Raw genomic sequence first — 15019 nt, forward strand, 5'->3', positions numbered from 1 at the left:
GTGGGAACCATAGAGAGCCAGGTCTAGATAAGGAAACAGGTAACAGGCACTGTCTCAACGTAAAGGCTTGAAGCATAGACTGAACTGAGCAGGCACTATGATCTGGCAAGGTGGATGTGGCAAGGCTGGGTATATAAGGAGTCAAGTCAATTTAATTTGTATAGGCCATTATCACAAATTACAAATTTGCCACAATGGGCTTTACAGCAACACAACATCCTGTCCTTAGACCCTTGCATCGGATAAGGAACAACTCCCTAAATAAACCCTTTAACAGGGAGAAAAAATAGGAAGAGACCTCAGGGAGGGCAACAGAGGAGGGATCTCTCTCTCAAGATGGACAACGTGCAATGGATGTTGTGTTTACACAATTTACAGAATACAACATTGAAAGAATGAAAAAAGGAAAATAAGGGGATCGGAGGGTGTGCTCCAATTATCGGGGCATCACACTGCTCAGCCTCCCTGGGAGGGTGCTGGAAAGGAGGCTCCGACTGACTGTCGAACCTCGGATCCAGGAGGAACAATAGACCAACTCTTTACCCTTATGGAAGTGCTGAGGAAGGCATGGAACTTTGACCAGCCAGTTTACATGTGTTTTGTGGACTTGGAGAATGCTTATGACCATGTACCCAGGGCGCTCTGTGGGGCGTACTGCGGGAGTATGGGGTACCGGGGCAATTGCTATAAGCCATCTGGTCCTTGTATAACCAAAGTGAGAGCTGTGTCCATATTCTCGGCACAAAGTCATACACGTTTTCGGTGGGTGTCTGACTCCGCCAAGGTTGTCCCTTGTCTCCGATTCTGTTTGTGATATTCATGGACAGGATCTTAAGGCACAGCCAAGGTGAGGAGTGTGTCCATTTTGGGAACCTCAGAATTGCATCTCTGCTCTTCGCAGATGACGTGGTTTTGTTGGCTTCATCACAACACGACCTCTAGCGTGCACTGGGGCGGTTTGCAGCTGAGTGTGAAATGGCCGGGATGAGAGTCAGCACCTCCAAGTCTGAGACCATGGTTCTCTACCAGAAAATGTTGGCTTGTTCCCTTCGGGTTGGAGATGAGTTGTTGACTCAAGTTAAGGAGTTCAAGTATCTCAGGGTCTTGTTCACGAGTGAGGGTAAGATGGAGTGGGAAATTGACAGGCGGATTGGTGCAACATCAGCAATGATGCGATTGTAGTGAAGAGGGAGCTGAGCTGGAAGGCAAAGCTCTGAATATACACCAGTCAATCTTCGTTCCAAGTGAGCGAAAGGGTGAGATTGCGGATACAAGCGGCTGAAATGAGTTTCCTCCGTAGGGTGTCTGGGCTCAGCCTTAGAGATAAGGTGAGAAGCTCAGACATCCGGAAGGAGCTCGGAGTAGAGCCACTGCCCTTTTGCGTCGAAAGGAGCCAGTTGAGGTGGTTCGGGCATCTGATTAGGGTTTCTCCTGGGTGCCTTCCTTTGGAGGTTTTCTGGGCACGTCCAACCGGGAGGAGACCCTGGGGTAAACCCAGAGCTCGCTGGAGGGAGTACATGTCCAATCTGGCCTGGGAACACCTTGGTATCCCCCAGGAGGAGCTGGAGGGCATTGCTGGGGAGAGGGACGTCTGGAGTGCCCTACTTAGCTTGCTGCCATGATGGGGCAAGCCCATTTAGGATTTTATAAGTCAGGAGAAGCACCTTGAAGTCTGATCCAACATGGATAGGGAGGCAAGGATTGGTGTAATATGGTCAAATTTTCTAGTTTTAGTTCTTACTGCAGCAAACTGAACCATCTGAAGACTTTTAGTACTAGCATATGGCAGACCTGAAAACAGAATATTACAGTAATCAAGTCTGGATCAAACAAATGCATGTACTAGAGTAGCTGCATCAGCAACGGACATGAAAGACTGAATTTTAGTTATGTTATGTAAGTGAAAAAAGGCAGTCTTGGTGGTTTCTTTTAATGTGATTATTAAAGGAAAGGCTAGGATCAAACTAACACCAAGATTTTTGGCTGCCAAACTTGTGAATTTGCAGAGTTGTCACTTGTTGCTACTCCCCCCCGCTTTTTTCTCTCCAATTGTACTTGGCCAATTATCCCACTCTTCTGAGCCGTCCCGGTCGCTGCTCCAACCCCTCTGCCGATCCAGAAAGGGCTGCAGACTACCACATGCCTCCTCCGATCCACGTGGAGTAGCCAGCCGCTTCTTTTCACCTGAAAGTGAGGAATTTCGCCAGGGGGACGTAGCGCGTGGGAGGATCACACTATTTCCCTCCCTCCCCAACAGGTGCCCCGACTGACCAGAGGAGGCATTAGTGCAGCGACCAGGACACATACCCACATCTGGCTTCCCACCCGCAGACACGGCCAATTGTGTCTGTAGGGATGCCCGACCAAGCCAGAGGTAACACGAGGATTCGAACCGGTGATCCCTGTGCTGGTAGGCAACGGAATAGACCGCTACACCACCCAGATGCCCGCTTGTTGTTACTTGATCAAATTAATGTGTGTGTCTAGCGGGCCAATGACCAGCATCTCGGTTTTATCCGAATTTAAAAGCAGAAAATTTAGTGACATCCAATTTTTCACAGCAGCCAAGCAGGCGTCTAAATTAGGAAAAGGAGTAGGGTTGATTGCAGTAGATGAGATGAAGGAGGTGGACCTCTGCTCTGCCTGCCGCATACATGCCTCCAATCCTGAAGACACTACACACACAAACAGGAGAGAGAAACTAGAGCAGGGGGAGTGGCCAAGATAAGGGAAACAATTAGGGGGACCACGATGAAGAGGGTGAGTCCTGGGAGGGCGCAGCTGTGACACTAGGCTGTTCCGGTGGCGTTTGGACACTGCTTGGCATCCTCCTCATCATATTCTTCATATATTTTATAATTCCATTATAATTCTGTTATCTGATTTCAATGTTGTATTGTAAATTGTGTAAACACAACATCCATTGCACGTTGTCCGTCTTGGGAGAGAGATCTTCCCTCTGTTGCTCTTCCTGAGGTACGGGGGGGGCAGTTGTGTTGTCAGAGGGGCACATTCAACCCGAGACAAAGAGTGTTAAAGCTTTCAAAATTTTTAGTTCAGTATATAAATAGCACAACACCCCCCCCCCAACAAAATACCATGATTGGTAGTTGTTTCAGTAACTTATGATTACAATTTTAGTAAATAACAATATTGAACACAAAACAAAACACATTCCCTTTAGCTTCAGCTCAAGATACAGCACATTATTCGCTGCAACACTTTTTATAAGGCCCAATGAACAGTACAAGCTCTACTGTACTAGAGAGTCTCTGCATTCCAGTCTGTATTTTCCTTTCTAGAATTTCACATTACGGCAACTGTATTCTGCGGGTTTTGTGATTTTTGGCAAACCGATCAACAATTGAATCAAGATTCAAAGCCTTTGCCCTCCTATAGTACACCCAGATTGCTCAACCTCTCATCGGTTATGGTGGACCTGAGGTGAGTTTTCACCACCTTCAGCGTAAAAAAACTTCGCTGAGCAGGGATCGCGACTGTTATCTTGCAGAGTCTGAAGAGCTCAAAAAATGCTTCTTTATATGGCTCAATGAACAGTACCAGTACTACTTTACGAGAAGGTCTCTGCATCCCAGTCTGTATTTTCCTTTCTAAAATTTGGCCAAACTGATGTAGTTCGTGCCCCAATATTGAATCATACAATCGAGCAAATGGAAACAGAACTGTTTCTTTCAGGAATGCATCACTTTTGGGGTTTAGCGCCTGGATGCTATTCATTATGTCAGTTTATCTTTTGAAAACCATCTGTTCAGCTCATTGAGCATCTGATCAATGATGGGGCAGAAAAAGGCTTACGAAACCCGTCTTTATCTGGTTCTGACTCTCTCTGACCAACAGTCATCAGTACACAGTGTTCACCGAGTTTAGAGCTTGGCCTTTCTTGTCGTTCTGCAGCTGGCTGTATTGCAGTATCACATTGCTCAGAAATGTTCAACACGTCATCCCACAAGTTATCCAAAAAAAAAAGAAAAAAAAAAGACTCCTGTCTGCAGTCATTCAACGTCTGAACTAAAGCGTCACCTAAATCAACAACTTTTGAAAAGTCAAGTGATGAAGCCTGTAGCATATCAGTGAGAAGTTTTGTTTCTCCAAACACTTTGCGGAGTGTTGCAAGATGCACAATGAATTCAAGATCTATCTGTCCCAGCAGACCTCGAGCCTCAGTAAATATTTCACCACTGCATTCTTGGGCTATCTCCTGCAGTACTCTCTTAAGGGCCGGCAATCTACCCATAATGTTATGTAGCGCTATAAATCGACATGCCCATCGAGTGTCACTTTATCGCTGGAGTTCTCTTGGTGCACCGTAATAAGTCTCTGTATAGTTAGCCATTTAGGATGGACATATGACTCAAATGTGAACAAAGTAGTTTTTCTAGCAAGGAGAAGAAGTCCTCTGTCTCTGGGACAGCTTTGACTGTTATCTACTAAAACTAAATTTAGACAGTGGGCATTGCAATGGGTGTAAAAGGCATATTTCGCTTGCTCTTTGATTCTAGCCTGGACCCCAGAATGTTTACCACTCATGATGGCAGCACCGTCATATACACTAGGCCTACAAGGTTGCTTTTGTATTCTAGACCATGACTTTCCAATATGTGGATTGTTTTTTCAGTGAGCCCTGCTGCATCTAGCCTTTCAGCAGATCCAAAATGGAGAAAACTCTCCTGGGTAGCTCCATTGAAATAGTACCCGAGTAGTAGAGAAATGTGTGGGGTTTTAATTTTTAAACATCTTTTGTTTCATCTGCCATGATGCTTAAGGCTTCACTGTTTTTCACTTCTTCTGTAATTTTGGTTCGAATCATGTTTGCCAAACAACCCAGAACCTCATTCTGAATGATTTTGCTTGTGTACTTTGCATTATGAATGGAAGTCAACAGCTTTGTCACGGTTAGCAAGTGTCTCTAGACCTTTCATGCATGCATTATGGCAACCTCAGTCAGGATTTCTTTTCTTAGTGTTTTTATTCCTCTTTAGGCATGAAGAAAAAAATTAACTTCATTTTTTTCAAACACCCATTTTTCAAGGAGTTTTTGGGTGGACAGCATTCATTTCAGTTTTCAACTGAAGAAATATGCATTTAAAAAAAACAGTGAATAAAATTATATATTATGTGAAAACTACAAAATAATAATTATCTTTAGGACTGTTAAACTAATGGGCTCACATATTTTGACATATTATACTCATTGCAATGCATAAATGTTGAACCTCGCTCCTAACTCCTCAGCCTCTCCCCTCTTTCTACTCCTCGTGCCTATCTCCTCTCTCCCTCCTCATTCAGCTCCTCACTCTTCAGCCCCTCCCCTACCTCTCCCTGTTGAAGTGTATTTTTTTTTCAATGAACATTTTCTATAAAAATAACAGACAAATATTGTCCATGGCTCTCCAAACACTCTCTTTTAGATGTAAATCAGCAGTATAGTCTCTTCAGTTTTACTGACTTGTACATCATTCACCAAGTCTATCTTCTATGAAAATTGGCAAAGCACCCAGGGCACAAAGCCACAAGGCACTGCATGCAGATGTACTTGGTTTGTTTGCAGTTTTTGCTTCTGTGAGCTAGGGCCAGTAGTGTCCAGGGCCAAACCTGATCTCAGTTGGTGCCTTGGACACTGCTCTGTGCTTCAAGGGAGGTGGGGTGGCACTGGTCTCCCTCTTGTGTGTGTGTCTGGATGGAACCTGCATTTATTAGCCCATGAGCTACAGATGCCTTGAAATGTAGAAGATCCTTCTTTTCCGACCCAGATATTCTGCAGAGGTGCCAGGCATTCACAGTGGTCACGTCCATGAAGTGAAAGAAAACTCGGATGTACCACCGTTTGTTTTTGTGTCTGTGGCGATACATTGTGACACATTGATCCATGAAATCTACTCCTCCCATATGCTGGTTGTGCAGCTTCATGGAAAATGGCCTTTGGATGTTGAGCATCTTTTTTTCTTTCTTGCTCCATCTCTGGGCCAAATCTAGTGGGGACTGGCCAACGCAGGAAGAGGCCATGTGGATCACTGAACTATCTAACCAACGTGTGACAGTGATGTTTTCAGTATTGCTGACAACAGAGCAAGGTCCTCTTCCTTCTTTATTGAGCTGCTTTTCACGCTTCAGTTTCAGTTGTGCTCCCTGGAGCCTGTTGATTCTGCATGTGCCAGTGCCATAGATGCCCTGTTGTTGCAATGCCCGAATGAGTGGAATGGTGCAAAAGAAGTGGTCAAAAAACACCTTGTGATTCTTTTGCTGTATGTCATCACAGAGGTACATGACTACATCTGCAGCCATTCCCAATCAACTGACCTGACCACGCCCAGCTAAACCCTGATACGCTTCAAATCTGCACATGTATCCAGAGGTCCCTGCTCCCACCCACACATTCACACTACAGGGTTGGTTTATTTTGGGGATGTACTGCTTGAGAGACAAGTGGCCCTTGAAGGGAATAATCTGCTCATCAATTGACTGGAATCCTTCAGGATCAACTGCTGAATGGAAGGTTTTCTTGAGTGCACCGAACACTGGTCTGATTTTGAAGAGCTTATCAGCATTTCCTGGCTCCTGTGAGTAATTCTCAACGAAGTGAATGTATCTCAGAATCTGCTCAAATCTGTTCACTGGCATGGCATTTGCTATCAAATCAAGACAAAGCCCTTCCTCTGATGACCAGTACATTCTTGATCTTGGCTATCTGAGGTATGACATGACCAAATTAATTCCTAGAAATTTCTTCATTTTGTCTTTTGTCAAGGCCAGATTTTCTTTTTGGGGTGCATACAGGTTTGTATTGTGCACTATTTCATTTATCAGATCTTCGGGAAACAGATGCATAAAGAAATCGATTGGCTCTGCTCCCTCAACATTTACTTTCCATTGTCCTAAAATGGGAGGCATCTCCCTCAAACTGGTTGTCTTTGGTTTTCCAGATAATTCTGCCTTTTTTTCTGTCCTTTAGCTCTATCAGGTGGCATATCCTCAGCTCCCCCAGCATCCTCAGCTCCATTGTCACTACTGTTAGCATTTGTTAATCCTTCGTTTTCTGGCAGCCATTCATCATCACTGCTACTAGCATCATCCTCACTTGACTCAGATGGTATTTGCTCCAATATCCTGTAGGCCTTTCTATCACGCACTGCACTTGAGCTCTACAAAATACAAACCCCAATTCCAATAAAGTTGGGAAGTTGTGTAAAACGTAAATAAAAACAGAATACAAAGATTTGCAAATCCTTTTCAACCTATATTCAATTGAAGACACTACAAAGACAAGATATTTAATGTTCAAACTGATAAACTTTATTGTTTTGCAAATATTCACTCATTTTGAATTTGATGCCTGCAACACGTTCCAAAGAAGCTGGGACAGGGGCAACAAAAGACTGGGAAAGTTGAGGAATGCTCAAAAAAACACCTGTTTGGAACATTCCACAGGTGAACAGGTTAACTGGAAACAGGTGAGTGTCATGACTGGGTATAAAAGGAGCATCCCCGACAGGCTCAGTCGTTCACAAGCAAGGATGGGGCGAGGTTCACCACTTTGTGAACTGCGTGAGCAAATAGTCCAACAGTTTAAGAACAACGTTTCTCAACTTACAATTGTAAGGAATTTAGGGATTTCATCATCTATAGTCCATAATATCATCAAAAGATTCAGAGAATCCGGAGAAATCTCTGCACGTAAGTGGCAAGGCTGAAAACCAACACTGAATGCCCGTGACCTTCGATCCCTCAGGCGGCACTGCATTAAAAACCGACATCATTCTGTAAAGGATATTACCACGTGGGCTTGGGAACACTTCGGAAAACCATTGTCAGTTAACACAGTTCGTCACTACATCTACAAGTGCCAGTTAAAACTCTACCATGCAAAGCGAAAGCCAGATATCAACAACACCAAGAAACGCCGCCGGCTTCTCTTGGCCCAAGCTCATCTGAGATGGACTGACGCAAAGTGGAAAAGTGTGCTGTGGTCTGACGAGTCCACGTTTCAAATTGTTTTTGGCTAAAGAGGAAAAGTACCATCCAGATTGTTATCAGTGCAAAGTTCAAAAGCCAGCATGTGTGATGGTATGGGGGGGTGTTAGTGCCCATGGCATCATGGGTAGCTTGCACATCTGTGAAGGCACCGTTAATGCTGGAAGGTACATATAGGTTTTGGAGCAACATGTGCTGCCATCCAAGCGACGTCATTTTCAGGGATGTCCCTGCTTATTTCAGCAAGACAATGCCAAGCCACATTCTGCACGTGTTACAACAGCGTGGCTTCGTAGTAAAAGAGTGCGGGTACTAGACTGGCCTGCCTGCTGTCCAGACCTGTCTCCCGTTGAAAATGCGTGGTGCATTATGAAGCACAAAATACGACAACGGAGACCCCAGACTGTTGAGCAACTGTAGTTGTACATCAAGCAAGAATGGGAAAGAATTCCACCTACAAAGCTTCAACAATTAGTGTCCTCAGTTCCCAAACGCTTATTGAGTGTTGTTAAAAGGAAAGGTGATGTAACACAGTGGTAAACATGCCCCTGTCCCAGCTTTTTTGGAACGTGTTGCAAGCATCAAATTTAAAATGAGTGAAAATTTGCAAAAAAACAATAACGTTTATCAGTTTGAACATTAAATATCTTGTCTTTGTAGTGTATTCAATGGAATATAGGTCGAAAGGGATTTGCAAATCATTGTATTCTGTTTTTATTTACGTTTTACACAACGTCCCAACTTCATTGGAATTGGGGTTTGTATAAAGACACTACTTGCTACTCACATAATGGAGCCATCCATCCATCCATTATCTGTACCGCTTATCCTGCACAAAATATTGGTTTTGTTACAAAAACTACAAGTTACATTATAATAACATAAATCAATTGGTTTACAGCCAAAAGGTTACTGCAGATGGAATATTTTCAAGAACAACTAAGTCGCAGTAATGGCATGAATTGTAGTTGAAATATGGCCAGTGATGCATGATGTCCAATTTAGTGGACAGATGATTAATCGTAATTTCCTCCAAACAAAAAATCAATACTTGGAAAATGTCTGCAGGCATAACAATATTCAGAGTCTGATAGTTTAGAGTACTCAAGCCAGGGGTGAATGTTGTACCCGGCCGTCTTGAAGCTCCTCCTCCTGTCCCCCATCAAGGTCCTGGGAAACAATTTCAAGTTCAGCTGCATCGGTGGGTCTTTACGTTTGCTGATATCTGTAGAGAAATACACACACACACACACACACACACACACACACACACACACACACACACACATATATATAAGGCACATATACTATAGTAATCAAGAAACACCATAACGTCATAAGACTACACACTTCTACATGGACACACCATATGAACTGTAATTACACCGCTTTATAAGCAGGAAAATATTTTTTTCAACATCACAAACCTGATGGTGCACTGCTTGTGGATGCACATGTATCCTCTGTCTGTGTCTCACACTCATCTTGTATGTCACTCTCGGTATCTTCATCAGCCTCTCCTTCCTGCTCTGTGCCCTCATTTTGAAAACCAGTCTCTCCAACTAACAAGTCCTCTGGATTTCTCTCTGTGGCACTCGCCACTTCCTGCTGTTTCTCTTCAGGTCTCTCAACACCTGGATCATCTGGCTCTGTCTCAATGTCTGCCTCGTCATTGTCGTTTTCATTTTTGGGGGCAGAGAAATAGTACATAATGTCCCTTTTTTCCTCTTCATTTTGATGATAACTACAGAGCAAAAATAATGGAGAAGAATGCACAACACTCCAGGAACCCAGAATATTGATATGCTGTTGCTGGCTTGCTCGAAGGAACTTGTGCTGTGGTAGCCTTTGCGCTTACATTTCACAGCTAAATAGCATAAAAACGATGGAGACAACTGTATAGCATGCCATCAACTCAGGCTAACCATTCATGAAGGGAGATATTTTCTTTCAAACACTACTGCAAAGCTGACAAGTATTAACCCTTTCATATGTAACTCATTGTTATGTTATGAACCACGCATTGCGTTACAGGGTTCGTTATCTTTTCCATCCATCCATCCATCCAAACCGCTTATCCTGCCCTCAGGGTCGCTGCAGCCTGTCCCAGCAGGCACTGGGCGGCAGGCGGGGAGACACCCTGGACAGGCCGCCAGGCCATCACTCACTCACTCACACAATTCAGCATGGCCGATTCAGCTGACCTACATGTCTTTGGACTGTGGGAGGAAACCGGAGGAAACCCACGCAGACAGCATGCAAACTCCACACAGAGGACAACCCGGGATGACCCCCAAGGTTGGACTACCGCGGGGCTCGAACCCAGAACCTTCTTGCTGTGAGGCGGCCGCGCTAACCACTGCACCACCGTGCCGCCTAAACCCGTACATGGCGGGGATGCTGGCGTCTATCGCAGAAGCCTCTCATAGCTTTCAGTTAGCATTTGCTATATTTCTAATGTTAAACCGTTGCTTCCCCCAAAGCTAAAATTAGCTAGAAATTCTGTAATGTAGTTTTCTAATGGCAGCGGCTTTTGCATACGCGCTAAACGGCTCATCCCGCGGGTGTGACCGTACGCGCGAAAGGGTTAACGCAATGTAAACTGCTAATAAGCCGAGCGGTTAGCTAATAAGCCGAGCGGTTAGCGATGTCGCCTTGAGGTGCGGTACACCTCGTATCGAATCCCGCACCGGGCAAGAAAATAACCGGTTACATTAACGTCATGTAACCGGTTCCGGTTATTTTCACTAACCGCTCGGCTAAAGGGTCAGACCCGTTAGCTAGGGGCTAACGTGCCTTATTCGTAGTTTACAGTCGTCACCCTCTCCCGGAAGCGCGCCCTCGCGCTTTGTTATTCCCGCACTCCGAAGAGACTTCTGAGGACCTGCACACTTCCGGATCCCGCCGCTGCCACCAGTGTAACCGGCTATTTTCTTGCCCGGTGCGGGATTCGATACGGGGTGTACTGCACCACAAGGCGACGTCGCTAACCGCTCGGCTAAAGGGTCAGACCCGTTAGCTAGGGGCTAACGTGTCTTATTAGTAGATTACAGCAAGCTAACGGTTAGCTGTAGCTGTTTACGCTGGCTGCTGTTAAATTAACTCGTCAACGACATGTCCTGACCGGAAGGCTTACCTTGTAACAACTGCGCAAATAAAATACTTTTGCTCGCCTCCAATTCGTCGTGGTAGTCTCGTAACTTTCAGCCTTGCTCCCTGCGTCTGGTTAGAGCCTGGTAGCCTACTTTCGTCCGCGCTTCAGCCGCGTTTTTTTTTCCCGTACCCGTTTTCCGGGAACTCTGCCTCTGATTGGCTAGTACTCGTTGAGAGAGCGTTCACCTGGATTCCGGGAAGACCCGCCCCTACTCTATCTCTGATTGGCTAACCCTATCCCTAACCTTAACCAACCTAATCAACGGAGGCAACGAGTACTAGCCAATCAGAGGCAGGGTTTCCGGAAAACAGGTACGAAAATAAATCACGCGCTTCAGCCAGCCGGTGGCGGTGTACCGCTCTAAGGGATCCGACTGAAATGTTGAGCCGCATTTGTTCCGCCTTACGCGTCAGCGCCACATCATCGCAAGAAATCGATAATTTTATTATCGTTGTAGATCCTTCGTTCGGGGGCTGCACAGCGGGTGTCCAAGCTCAGTGGTACAGGGGCACTGGCCCCTGCTGGGCCCTCCCCAAAACCGCCTATGCGAAGTTTCCTTTTCTTTTTTTCTCCCTGTTAAAGGTTTTTTTTTTAGGGAGTTGTTCCTTATCCAGTTCGAGCATCTAAGGACAAGATGTGTTGCTGTAAAGCCTCCTGAAACAAATTTGTAATTTGTGATATTAGGCTATAAAAATAAAGCTGACTTGGCTTAACAGGAGTGGCAATAGGTTGCTCAACAGGTTTCAACAGGTCACCGAATTTCCAAACTGTTTAGGAGCTTTGGCTGACAAACCCATTAAGATTAAACCCCCACCTCGTACTGGAGCGTGGTTTTATAACGATAAACTGTGGGAGTAGGCTGCAAACAGAGAGGGGAGTTGGTCGCAGGGGAGCAGACGCAATAGCGAGGTGAGACAGCCTAACAACCTGCCCTGAGCCTGGGTCCTGCCCTGACTCACTGGTACAACATGTGCAAATACAGCGGAGCAGGAAGAAGCAAGCCAAAAACGAACAGACAAGGCTCCAGCAACACTGTATTGTAACGTGCAAGGATAAGTAGACACGTTGGTCCTTGATTAACGGGTCAGACTCTTTAGTCGACTGGTTAACGTTGTCGCTTGCGGAGTGGGAGACACGGGTTCGCGGACTGCCCCCCCCCCCAAATTCGCTACAATATTATATACACTGTCATCATCATCATCATCATCACATCGCGTATCCTCGGATGAACTGTACTGGATACACTGTATTGTGTATAGGTTAAATAAGAAACGCTATGCGTTCGCTAATCTGTCCATCCTCAATCTGTGAACCCTCCCGTGGCACAAGCCATGCCACATAAACATTTTAACCCAATAGTTTTAATAGCATTAGTAGACAGTACAAATCACTACTTGCTGATGTCGGCTGTAATGGATGAGTGTCAGATGGTGGTGTGGTTTGCCTCTGCAGGAGTCCCAAGAGCAGAAGACGGCAAACATTCCTTCGCCAGCTCCAGTGCCAGAGAACAATATTACATTGCCATTTAGTATCTTGGCAGATGAGGCCTTTCCTCTAAAATCCTACTTAATGAAGCTTTTTGCAAGGAGAGGGCCTTCTGTAGAACAGAGTGTGTTTAATTACAGATGCCCCGTGCCTGCAGGATTGTGGAAAACACATTTGGAATTTGGGCAAATAGATTTGGTCTTTTTAGACACCATTCACCTTGACCCCCATGCTGTGCTTGCATCAAGAGTCTTCACAAGTACCTGAGAGATGAATGTGGGGATTGTTATTTCAGAGGCATTATTGACCAAGAGGGGCCTAACAATACTCTCATCCCTGGAGACAGGATTCTGCCATGGAGCAAGCAGCCCTTCCTATGTCTACCAATCCCAGTCAGAGTGATAAGCAACAAAGGGAAATGGTTATAAAGTAATTTAACTCAAGAGGCAGGGGCTGTTACCTGGCAATGGAACAAAATCTAGGCTTGGCAGGAAAAACTCACCCTCACCCATACACCTACACACTCATACACCATACCTATTTTTGTTGTAATTTTTGGTTAAGTTCCTGTGCAGGTGGCTGGGCCTGCCGCGGAGCCTAAGCAGCATCGCCCTTTATGGGCATAACACCAAGCTACAGGTTCCTCTCAGGAGTCTAGCAGAGGAGTTCAAGGTCACCCGAGAAGTGCTTCAGAAGTCCTGCCCTACCGAGAGACCGCTGACACCAAGGTCTCCTCTGTGGTTATCAATGTCAGAACAGGAAGGAAGTGGCATGCACAGGAGGCAGTTGAGCGGGCTGAGGCAAGGTATCCTGATGGGCACTATGGCAACTGGTTGGGCCGGGCTTGGGAGCAACTCAAGAGCTTGCTACGGTAAAGTCCGAGGAAAGAAGAAGCTAAAGGTGATCCAGGAGGAGGTACACACAGAGGTGGAGGAAGCTCACTACAGCAGAAGGGTGGGTATGTGCAAGCAGGGGGCCTGGACCAAGTGGGAGCATACAACCAGCCGAAAGTTCACCTGGGCAGAACTGTGGAAGGTGGAATCGCACCGATTCAAGTTTTTGGTCCAGTCAGTCTATGATGTCCTCCCGACCCCTTCCAACCTGTTCAGCTGGGGCCTGGCGGACTCACCCGCTTGTCAGCTCTGCCAGAAAAGGGGATCATTGGAGCACATGCTGAGCTGCTGTCCAAAGGCCTTGGGAGAGGGGCGGTATCATTGGTGCCATGACCAAGTTCTGCAGGCAGTAGCAGACACCATCTTCACTGGGATCAACTACAGCAAGCAGCAATACCCAACAAAATGCACCATCGCCTTTGCTTGAGCAGGGGAGAAGCCCCAGCCAAAGGCCCAGGGTGGGCTGCTCACAACAGCAAGGGACTGGCCTGGTCGACCTAGAGAGACAACCGAGGCTCGTGGACACCATCGCAGCTACTACACTAAGGCCAGACATGGTCCAGATGTCTGTGGCAAGAGCTAACTGTCCCCTGGGAAGATCAGATGGGAGGGGGCGCAAGAAAAGAAGAGAGCCAGGTATGCAGATCTGGTAGCTGAGTGTTGGACTGGGTGGAAGACCTACTGAGAGCCGGTTGAAGTGGGCTACAGGGGCTTTGCAGGCCAGTCTCTACACCAGGTCCTGGGACTCGATTTGTGGGCTGCAATGAAGAAGAGCCATTAGGAACATCTTGAAAGCCGCTGAAAAGGCTTCTTCCTGTTGGCTCTGGGTGAAGAGGGGTGACACGTGGTGTAATGCGCTACCTGGATACAAGTCAGGGCTTGATCACTCCCGGCTGGGTTGCTTGGGCGAGGGTGTCTGATGTTGAGACCCGAAACACCTGATGACCCCGGGTTCATTACTGATGATGTGTCCAGGTTGCACCACATGGTGTATCAAACGACTACCTATACGTATATGAATACATACATTTATTAATAATAAACAATGTTATTGCTTCATTGTCATTGCAGTCATTAGAATTAAAAATGTACCTTCAAAAGAGAAATGTGAAAAGAGGTCCCATTCAGCATCAGTTTTGAAAAGCTTTATTTACAGCAACATGATACAGGGAAATTTCACTTTAACAAAAACAAAAGAAATGAAGAAAAACCCCCCCACCAAGGCTACATAGAACATTTGGTAATATTATTGTACAACAAGTTACAACACAGAACTGCCACTTGTGACCTCTCTCTCTGGTTTTGAATCGGAAACACTGCTTCAGGCTTTATAGTCCACTGAGAGTTTTAGGATGAATGATGTGACAATGAACACCATCAATTTCAGTAATTCATATTTAGGCCGTCTATATGGGCTTTTTTTCATTCTTGAAATGCTAAATATTGGTTTCTCAGACCATTTTTTTTAAAGTTTGTAAACGTGGTAGATAATATAAAG

Source organism: Lampris incognitus, chromosome 8 (genome assembly GCF_029633865.1).
Source record: "Lampris incognitus isolate fLamInc1 chromosome 8, fLamInc1.hap2, whole genome shotgun sequence".
In the NCBI taxonomy this organism is placed as follows: Eukaryota; Metazoa; Chordata; class Actinopteri; order Lampriformes; family Lampridae; genus Lampris; species Lampris incognitus.